Raw genomic sequence first — 11521 nt, forward strand, 5'->3', positions numbered from 1 at the left:
GCTATGAAGCAACTCTGCAGGAGAATAAACTGATTGAATCAATAATTTCAATCACTGCCTATCCCCTGATAGGAACCAGGGAAGAAGAAAGAGGGCGGGGGAGGGGAACACCCATAAGCCGGGAGACCAGGGCTGAGCTCAGCCTGGAAGAGACAAAGAGACAGCATGCTAAGGAGATGAGTCTTCAGGAGAAGAAAAATAGTCCAAGTTCACTGAGTGCCCAGAAATTGGCCTCACCCAGAAGTAATGTGCAATCCGTCTGCCACCTGACAGACACCTCTCCCTTCAGCCACCAGGACGGTGATACAACTGGCTGAGACATGGATCACAAAGCCTGCTGCTCCTCAGGCCCCTGAGCAGGCCCCCAGTGGCCACAAGTCATGAAGTCCAGGCTGGAAGCTTCATAGGACACTTCCTCAGCTTTGAGGCCATACTTAGACACCTGTGTCAAGGTCCCTTGTTGTCGTTTAAGTTTATTCACTTTAAATTAAGGAGGGTTGACTCAGATGGCAGTTTGAATCAGATTCTTCCAGAATGACCTTGCAAGGTCATGTAGACCAGCATTGCAGCCTGCCCGCCCCCCAGCATGGCTGCTCCTGTAACTCTCCACTGTTCCTGCAATGGCATCTGGGCAGAGAGGCCTGGTGTAGCTGGGGTGGCCTCTCTTTAGGAGAGTGGCTGCCTGGCAGATACATACCATAGAAGAACCTTGTGAGGCATCGGTATTTATGGCCCCACATTATAGACGGGGAGAGTGAGATAGAGAAAGCGACTGCACAGTCACTGAGCTACCTCCCCAGCCCAGTCAGAATGAAAATCTGACTATGTGGCCTCCCAAATCAGACTTTTCACAGACAAAGAATTCTGTTCCTTACCTTCTTTTCCGCTTCTTAATGGAGGAAGGTGGCCTTCAGCTATCAATCATATGGAAGAGCCTCAGCCATGGTAAAGAAGGGCGGGGCTCTGGTGCCCCATTTTTGACCACGCCCCCTTCATGGGGAGGCCTGGTGGCACTCAGAGGAAGGATAGCAGGCTACCAAGAAGAGACTTGATATCCTATGAGCATATACAGGGGGAGGAGGTCCCCCTCAGTCACAGACATAGGGGAGGGGAGTAGAGGGAAAGGAGGAGGGAGGGAGGAATGGGAGGATACAAGGGATGGGATAACCATTGAGATGTAATATGAATAAATTAATTTTAAAAAATGAAAAAAAAAAACGAAGAAGAAGAGCAAGGCTCTCGGGATATTTCTGGATGACGCCCACCGACTCTGGCTCATTCTCTCACATTCTGGATGTCATCTCTTCACCAGCACAGCCATCTCCTCAGCCGCCTTCCACCCTTTATCTAGATCTGAGGTCAAAGACGTTAAATTCTAGCTCCAGATCTCTCTGGGCTTTGTCCTTGGCTAAAATTATAGGCCAGGATTTCTGGGTTCTAGCTCATGCCATCCAAAGGAGACTCGGAAGACAGGCACGCCTCCACCTACCATCCTCCCAGTGAAGATAGAAAGTGTCTCAGTTCATTTGCATGGGGAAAAAAAAAACCAACATAGCTTAATAGTTTGTAAACAATTGAAAATAGTCCTCTTGGTTCTAGTGGCATCGAAGTCCAAGATCAAGGCAGTTTTAGCTATGTCCTCACACAGTAGAATAAAGGACGCAGCTCTCTGGCTTTTGTTTTATAAGGGCACTAATCCATACCTATAGGCTCTGCTTTCACAACTTAACTACCTGCCAAAACCCTGCCTTCTGACAACACCACTGTGAGTGATTGGGTTTCAATGTGTTCATTTTAGAGAGATGCAGACTTCTATGTCATAGCAGAGGGCTACTCCAGTCACCCACAGGGCCCAGGACCCCACCCAGAGGCTTCTTCGGACATTCCACAATCAACTGAATCTCACTGAGGAAAGAAAATTCCAGTGAGGTAGAGCCCAACAGACAGCATAGCAGGGCTCTGAGTTGGGAGTAACTCCTAGCCTTCCTGAGAGACCTTGGAGCATGCAGCACACATTTTCAAGTGGAGCCAATAATACTAATGCAGTGCTTTTCAATTAGGAGGTTTTAAGAGCTTGACTGCCTAAGGCCCTGGGCTCCTATCTGGAGACGTGGAGATGAGATACAGTCATTTACCCTAAGACCCTCAGAACCCCATGGGGAGACAGACATACTCAGAAGTGACCGTGGCACAAAGAAAGTGGTGATTAAGGCTAAAGAGAGACATGGACACAGAAGGCTTTGGAGACTTACAGGGAAGCTGATCAAACCATCTGCAGACGGGGTTTGCAGAAAGGACCTTAGCCAGGCTTTGAGACTGAGGTGTAAAGTTGCTCTTGGTCTCAGAATGCTTCCTATAACACGCAACTGCCTTCAACATGCATTCCACCAGAAAATCACCTCAGCGCCATGAAGAGGGAATTTGCTCCCCTTTATAGACAAGGAAGCTCAGGGACAGCACAGGCAGGAACCAGGCCTGTCGCCCCGAGAGTCCCAAAGGTTTCTTTCTATATGCCAAGAGAATGAAGGTAGCAAAGTGAGGTCAGATAGAGCCTTTTTTTTCACAGGCTGGAGGTCTCTGCTGAAGCTTGGGGTCATGTAAGAAGATGGGGCGATGTTGAGAGCAAGGGACAATGTTGGCAGGGCTGGGAAGAAGAACACTGCAGCCTACCTCATGGGCGCATGGTTGGTTCAGCCACTCACAGATCATAGAACTTTTGGTCGGCCAGGCAACCTTCCCCTGCTTCGGTTTTCCCACCTATAAAAGGGGAATGATAAATGGCAACCCCCTCATAGACTTGTTATGAGAATTAATGAGCTAAATAAATAGTAATAAATATATACTAGCGAGAACAGAGCTGGGAGAGCAGTAAATATGCTATGTGTTTGTAATTATCATTGACGCAGGCAGTGGCGACTCTGACTTGGAACATGGAGTTTGGAGCCCAGTGACCTGTCTGAAGCCATGTGGAGGCTCCGTGACCTTGGTCAGTTGCATCACATCCCATACCTCAGTTTCTCCACCTATAAACCAGGAGCCACGGTGGTCACCCCCACCGGGTTGCCATAGACCTCAACAAGGTGCTGTTTGCAGAGACAGGAAGTCTGGCTCCATGCATGAACTGAAGGGTATTCTTGCTTCTGCTCTGTGGGCTAGCTGGTTACAGGCTAAAAAGTTTCTTAGCAATCAGTTGTGCGAAGGTCCTCATGGGAAATTCAATAAAAAGTTCAGCAAAGAACTGTAAATTCTTAATTGTAGGGGATTAATAAGGCTTTATTATGGTAAATTTACCTCACACATGATTTAATAGGTCAAAACTACATTTTGTAATTAAAAACCTAAGAAATCATGCACACAGAGGCTTATAACACACAGATTTAGTCTGAAATAACTAACTCAGGAAGCCATAAAAAACAAGGCAGTGTATATAAATCATGGCTTGGAGGAGACGAGGGCTCAGGAGGCAGGTAGCTGCTCAGGGTTTATGCCAGGCCCCTTAATATAGCATCTAAACCCTTTAACGTCAGAACGGTCCAACCAGCCCGGATGTATAGACAGTGGATTCAAGATGAGAGAAAAACAGATAGTAAAGTAGCTGACCCCAAGCCTCGGCGTCCTTTCAGTTTGGTGCCCTGCCTCCTGCACTCCCACAGTTTGTTAAGCAAAGCCTTCCAGCTAGATGCTAACCACACATGTCTCCCTCTGGGCTGACAGCTCAGGCGTTTACTTGTAGTAGAGAGCCAGAGGCCAATTTTGCCTTAGTGGTAAAAGAGTTAAAACAGTAGTAAGGTTCTAGAAGGTTCTCCAGGTAACAGTAGCATGCTTCCAACAAAAGATGCCATTGTGTGATGGCTCCACAAAAAGACAGACCGACAGATTTGAGGAGGAGGAGGCTGATTCCATTGCTTTCCGTTTAGGTAAGACAGACTCCCTCAGAGTTTTATGGCTCACGTGCAAAAGTTTCTAATTTTGTAAAATAAAATAAAAAGAAATACCATTGCCACTTCTTAGGGCTATTGTGAGAGTTACGTAACAATGTAACACATTGTGCTCAACACAGTAAGTACTAAGAGTTACCTGTGAGTATTTTTTTTAGCCAAGAAGTTGAGGAAAAAAGGGAGTCTGGAGAAAAGGTTCAGGAGTTACCATTCTTTGCACTGTCCTAAGTCACAGAGAGGTTTTCTGTCCTTCAGGGGAATGTACTTTTCTGAGTTGGGAGACAACAATTTAAAAATTCTATAAATTATCTAACAAATTTTGATCTTTGGCATAAAGGGTTGAACTTTCATATACCGGTAATATGTGCCTGATATTTCAATGAAAAGCAAATTGGGAAAGTTTGGTTTGGAAAGAAAACCAGAGCAAAGGGTTAATTGGCTGGAGTGATTTGCTGGTAAGACATGTACCAAGTTGATTTTATTATTGTTTTAAATCACATTTAGAAATATATGTATGTGTGTTTGCACATACATGTATATATTTATATATCTGCTTTGAAACCAAAGAACATTCTTTGCTTATACAAAATGCTGAAATGTGAGCAAGAAGAGAAATCCTCTTGTGTTGTAAGTGCTCTGAGGTCAGGGGGTCAAAGTCTCCGTGAGTCTTGTGCCATCCCTGGCTTTGGAGCTCTGGGAACATCCATGTCTAGTGCTGGGGCAATAAATAAGTCTGCATTTGTCTTACAAGGCTTCCAGCTGAGCTGGCATCTAGTGTCATTCATAGGCCTTTGCTACCCATCCCCCATCACCACCAGCCCCTGGTCCCCAGGCAGACAGGCTGGAATCGGGGGTCTCACAGTGGTCTTTCACTCATCCATTTTCCCTGACTGCACAGGGAAGGGCCACAGTCCTACTGCCTCCATCTCCTGTTTTTTTAGGAAAGCGACCTGGGTGTGTCTTCTCCTTCAGACTAGTTTACCTGGCAGTGTGAAGAAAGATGTCCATCCAATTAACCATTAGAATTTCCATTCCCATTTCAAATATATTTCACCCTTGGAGCATTCTGGAAGTTGCTTATATGAGGCTGACAACATGACTCCAGTCCCAGCCTCAAGTTTTGGAGTCATTAAACCTAGCCAGGGTTTAATGAACTTGGATTAATTAATTAATAAGCTGGACGTAGAGAGTTAAAACTTGTCAGCAGAGGGGGCAGGGAACAGCAAGCATTTGGAGACTACCATCGCTTCCGATAGCAGTGTCCTTGCTAAAGGCTAACCTTGTACATTTGCTGCATGAAGAATGGGTAAATGTTTTAAATAAAAGCACAGGAAGGGAAGCATCATCGTCAGAGCCACCTATGTGCTAGGAACATTTCTACTTACACGCAGGCATGAGGACCACACAGGTGTCCCTTTCCCGAGGTGACACACAGTCATCAGCTCACCTCACATTCCACCTCATCTGGGAACGTAAGGCCCATCTTGGCCTTGAACACTCACATGGGGCTGTCTGGAATCTGGCTACTCTTTGGCGTGGCTGTAATTATGTCGGTCAAGGCCTGTGTCCCTGACAAAGAAAACATCCCTCTTACTCAACCTGAGTAATCCTTAATGAGTCCTTGTATCTTGTGATAAATTTCATAATTATTCAGCCCCTACCACTAACACCGAAATTCATCAGTCAAAGCAAATTAGCCGAGATTCATTAGAATAAGACATCTAGTAGGCACATGTACTTTATTAGCCTCTTACACCAATAGTTTTAATTAGGTACATATTTCACAGCTCTCCAGCTACTCCAGTGAAGGGCTGCCTTTATCTCTTTTATTTACAGTAACAAGCTATCAAACACACACCACCATAATTAAACTTGGATATAAAAAAAAACTTGTTTTATTAATGGCAGCCTATTCTAGCCTTGGATTTCTGAAACCTGCACTAGACAGATATTTTTATTAATTAAATAAATACTATTCAATTAAACTGAAAAGATGGGGTGATGCACTTGAGGGGGTGGTGAGCTCGATTTAAGAGTGCAAGCTTCTTCTTCCTTCCTTGCTGATGATTTCCTCTATCTCACCTTCAGCAGGGGGAAAAAAAACCCAGCTCTTCATCAGATATTTTAGTGATGAGAAAAGTGATTAAAATCCAGAACATTTTTAAATTATTAATAAGGAATTTAAATGATGTTATAAAAAGGGAAATATGGGAGAAAATGTTACACATTCATGGAATTTTGGCTCATGCATAATAAACAGCTGAAAACACTACTTGTACTACCCAAATGAAAAGAAGCCATGCCAAACACTCTTTTACTCCGGGAATAGCCTCAATAAATGAGAAAGGGCGCCATCTGCTGGTCCTCCACTTACAAGCGTAATTCAGAGCCTGTTCAGAGCTGCCAGTTTCTAGAGTGCTGTAACTGCACCTGCTGATGCTTGCACCTACTTACACAAGGTAGACTGTAAGAAAGAGGACGTTTTTGCTTAATTTTCATGCCCTAATTACAGGCTTCAGGCAAGACAATGTTGAGTGAAGGGAGGTGGCTGGCCTTTCCTGGTTTATTCACTTCGAATTGAGCCTTCTTGGAAGTGTCACGGGTGGACATGACATGGGAGCCAAACTGTGCAAATCACACACCCAAGCAAGGTATTGATATCATGCAGTGCCTCTGGCCCCTTAGTTCCTGGCTTGCTGAACCACAGAATTCTGGGAAGCTTCTGCTTTCTCTCGCCTGAAGATTTACAGCATCATGGCTTCCCCACACCCCCAAGTCCTGCTCTGTAACGTCCACCTCTTACTGTCCCTTCCCACTCTGACCTGAGTTGCTTATTATTCGGAGGCATGAATATGAAATCTCTCATGCTTAAGACCCTCTCAGGGGGGCTGAAGTGAAGTTAATCAAGTAACATTTTAACAGAGATGATCTGTATTGGTTAATTAAACCAGTTTACATACCCCAGTGGATGAAAGGATATGTGCTCTAGCCTTTAAATGACATCTCTTAACGATTCAGATTCTATGTCCATTATCTCGCCATCTGCAAAGCATCTTTGTCTGTAAGCCTGGCCAACCAAACCTGTCTTTCTGGAGCTACCAACACACACAGCCAGGATGTTTGCATCCCGAAATACCACAGTAAAGGGGCCGTTTTTCCTAGTTGTATTTGGGGTATAAAATAAGAAACTAGATCATTTTAAGGGTCCCTTTAATGTGGTTATACTTCTTTTTTGTTTGTTTTGCCTTTTGAGACAGGGTCTAACTATGTAGTTCTACCTGTTCTAGAACTCACTAGGTAGACTAGGCTGGCACAGGCTAGCCTTGAAATCATGGAGATCTGCCTGACTCTGCTTCCCAAGTTCTGGAATTAAAAGATGCACCAACACTGCCAGCTGAGGTTATGTTTCTTATAAATGCCAAATAGCAGATATTTTCTAACTTATATTCAAATTTATTTTATGTTTTATAGGTTACTAGTAAAAGAGACAACTGAGAATAAAACACTATTAACAAAACTTGAGAAAACATATTGCTTCTGCCTTTTCTGTGAGGTAAGCCTCATAGTACCTCTTCCAGTTGCACTGCTGTGAGGAGAGCTTGCTCCAACTACGACTACAAAATTATTCGGGGTGCTCCACACATGTGATGAATTTCCCTCCAGCTTGTCTTCTTCAGGACATATACTGCTTATGAAAAACAGTAAGCCCCAGAGTGGAAGAGGTGACTCAGTGGAAGAGGTGACTCAGTGACTAAAGTACTTGCAATATACGTGTGAGGACTAGGGTTTGGACCCTCGGAAACCCATATGAATGGCTCCCATAATTCTAGCCCCAGGTGGAGAAGTGGAATCCCTAGAGCAAGCTGACAAGCTAGCTGTAGCTGTGAATTCTGGGTTTGATTAGCAAGGCTAGCTGTATCTGTGAACTCTGAGTCTGATGGAGAGAGACTCTGCCTCAATGAACATGGTAGAAGAGCAATTAAGAACGATTCCGAACAACAACCTGGGGCCCCTACATGGACTTCCAAATACATGTATGTACATGCGCACATGCATGCACATGCACACACAAATGGAAAAGGAAAATGACAATCCCTATGAAAACCTTCCTATTCATGAGAATCATCCTCCCCTGAAACCCTCCCTATTGTATGCCAAGTTCCTTTCTACTCTCCAGTACCCTACCAGGCTCTGCCTTCCTGAATGGCTGCCTGGCTTAAATAGGATTCTACTTCCAAGGCCACTGGGGGCCCACTGTGTTGTAACACTGGCTCTGTCCCCACTGGTCAGCTATCAGCCCGCCGCTGTTGTGTCAGGGATCCCTCAGCCCGGAGAGCTAGAGACTAACACCTCTTCCTGCCCTCATCTCGGCCCCCAGTCCCTATTTTGTGTCACTTCTTCCTGCTCATTTACTCCCCATTTCATCTTTTATATCAGTCGTTACAGGAACAAGGGCGAAACGTAAAGTACTACTCAGGAACTGGGTGCGGTGTCACACTCCTGCAGCCCCAGCACTTGGGAAGATGAAGACGAAAGGATCAGGAGTTCAAGGCCAGTCTGGGCTACACAATGAATTCAAAGCCAGCTGAGGCTTAACGACTCCAGGCACTTGAAGGTCACCTTCCTCTCTTCAGACTCAGAACAATAGACAGAAGTGGTCAGTGGCCGGCACTGATAGGGAGATCAGGGGCAGGAAAGAGACTTGGCCTGCGTTGAGCATCATGTGTGGCAGGCTGTGGGCGTAGGGCTTTATCAATGCCTCCCTGGCACCCCACAACAAGCCTATAGCAATGAGATACTATCTGTATTATATAGATTGGGGTGGGAGGAGGTAATTTTTAACTTGTGTAGCATCACACTAGCACCATGGGCAGAGGAGGGAGCTAATGTAAAGCTCTTAGTCTTTTCAGGTAGGACACAAAGGCCCTCTTGCAAAGCTTCCACGAACCGCTCTGTCATGGAACCCACTTAGAGGCCCTGAGGTGCCTACCCACACAACCCTCATGCTCAGCCTCTCCACTGCCTTGGCATGGCTGCACACACTCTCCTGAAACATTCAGCCTGCTTCTCCTCTGCTCTTAAGTGGACTCCTTTTTCCTCACATTCCCAGAGTTCCAAGCTCAGTCTCTGCCCCACCCCACCCCCCACTACACTGCATTCTTTCCCTGGGATGTCTAACCTACCCCGTTGCTCTGAAAGCAGGCAGGCCCTCTCAGACCCACAGCGCTGACCTTTCACAGGATGGAACCCATCAGCTCATGTTTCTGCTGCACCTCTTTGTTCTTGCAGAAGCACATGAATTCAACATGCTCAGAACAGTTCATCTCGCCACCAAACTAGGCCTCCCTGCATAAAGCGTATTTATTCAACGACGTCATCGTCATAAAGAGGATGACGTCCTGTTGCTTCGCAACCAGCCACCCAGTTGTGGTCACCCTAGTTCTAGCAAGCACCAAATCCCACGCCCTCCTCTCTGCCCTTGCTGACCCAGTCCCGTCTCTTTCTGTTTGTTGTAGTAGGTTCCTAGTTGGACCTTTGTTTCTAGACTTAGGAGCTCACATCTTCTCTTCACAGACTTACCAAGGGAAATAATTTGAAAATGAAAATCTTTATCTACCTATGTTCCAGGGCTATGATTACTACTGTCAGAGACTAGTGCCAAACTGACTTATGCAAAAGAGAAAATGTATTGGTTTTCATAACCTGGCCTGGAAAGTCAAGCGCACAGAAGACAGATGTAAGCGTGCCTGTCTTTCTTGCTCAGCTCAGTCATCCTCTGGGATTAGTGTTGCCTCTTTCTCAAGATGGCTCTTCGTGTAGTGGCCAGATGGCCACTATCAGCTCCATGTGTGCATGACTGCAGCTGAGAAACTCGAGTGTAAAAACCCTGGCTCCTGTGCTGCAGTGCCTCTTGGTTCACCTGTTACTTGTGCTCTTCCTGACCAGTAAATAAATGCTTTGCGGGCCACTCACCTCCTACTTCACCAAATCCAAGTAAATGAAAAGGGTAGGAACAGGATTTCCTGAAGGAAATCATGGGCTTCTTGGACATCACAAGTCTTCTTCTTAAATCTTCCAACACAACTATGGCCCTAAACCAAGAAAATCGGAAGTATTAGGAAGGAGTAGAGAAACCAGAGGCCTCTGCCTTGCTGATGGAAATCCACCGTGGAAACCCTAGGCTGGTTTCAAAAAGAAAAAACTTGGGGCAGGAGGCACAGCTCAGAGGGTAAGAGTGTAGTCTGCTCTCACAGGGAACCTGAGCTTGGTCCCCAATACTCACTGCCTGTAATTCCAGCTACCAGGGGACTGGATGTTCCCTTCCGGATCCTGCAGACATCTGTACACACACACACACACACACACACACACACACACACACACATACACACACTCCTGCATACACAATTAAAAATAAAACAAATCTTTTAAAAAATAAAATTATCATGTGATACAAACAACAATCCTGCTTTTGGGTCTACATCCCCAAAGACTGAAAGTAAGAACTCAAGGTAAATATTTTCACCAGCATCCATAGCGGTGTTACTCACAAACTCAAAGACAGAGAAGTAACCCAATGTCTACCATTGGATGAATGAATGAAGACACTGTGGTATACAAGTGCGATGGAATATCATTCAGTCCTAGGAAGAAATGAAATCTGATTCATGTTTCAACATCCTCGGACCTAGAAAGCATTCCAGGTGAAGCAAGCCTAAAATGAATATTAACACAGAAAACCAACGCTGAATGAAGGCTATCTGGGCCTGGAGGAATGAAAAGTGATTCCGTAATGTGCACACAACCTCTGCTTGGGATCATGGGAACGTTCTGGAGACCATTGATAGCAAACAGAGCACAATGGTGAGGACGCATTTAAATGTCAGTGAACCATGTACTTGCAAAGGGTTGAGATAGCAACTATTATGGTCTACATGTTTTATCCCAATTCATACAAGGTGCCACGGATCCACACCACTTTGCAGGTGAAGTCTGAGCCCTACACCTGCTAGGTGAAGTCCTTTCCAAAGCAGTCTGCGACCTCTCCACCCTCTCTACTCTTATTCGTTACTTTCCTCATTGCTGCAACAAGAAGCCCCAACAAAAATGCAACTTAAGGGAGGGAGAGCCTACTTCAGCTCACCATTCAAAAGGATACAGTCAGTCATGTAGGGAAGGAAGGAACTTGCTGGTGTGACGTCCAGAGCCGAGATGCAGAGAGCAACGAAAGCTGACACTCATGTACCTTTCTTCTTCCTGTGCGGTCTGGAACTTCTGTCATTGTCATTTAGGCCAGTCCTCCCACTTCAATTCTGTGCTGAGCACCGCAGATACAAAAACAGACCATGCTCTTGCTAAAAGGCTCACAATCCTTCTTTCTTCCAGAAACCCTAAATACCCCTATTATACACATAGGCCAGGTCCTAAATTCCTCCTCTTATCTATGAAGACACCAGTAATATTAGATTAGGGCCACTCTAATGGCTTATTTCATCTTAATTGTCTCCTTAAAGACCCTATCTCCAAACAGAGCTACAGTCTAAATTCTAGAGGTCAGGGCTTCAACAGGGACAAAAGTCAAT

This window comes from Acomys minous, assembly GCF_964271855.1.
Source record: "Acomys minous genome assembly, chromosome: 14".
NCBI classification, from domain to species: domain Eukaryota; kingdom Metazoa; phylum Chordata; class Mammalia; order Rodentia; family Muridae; genus Acomys; species Acomys minous.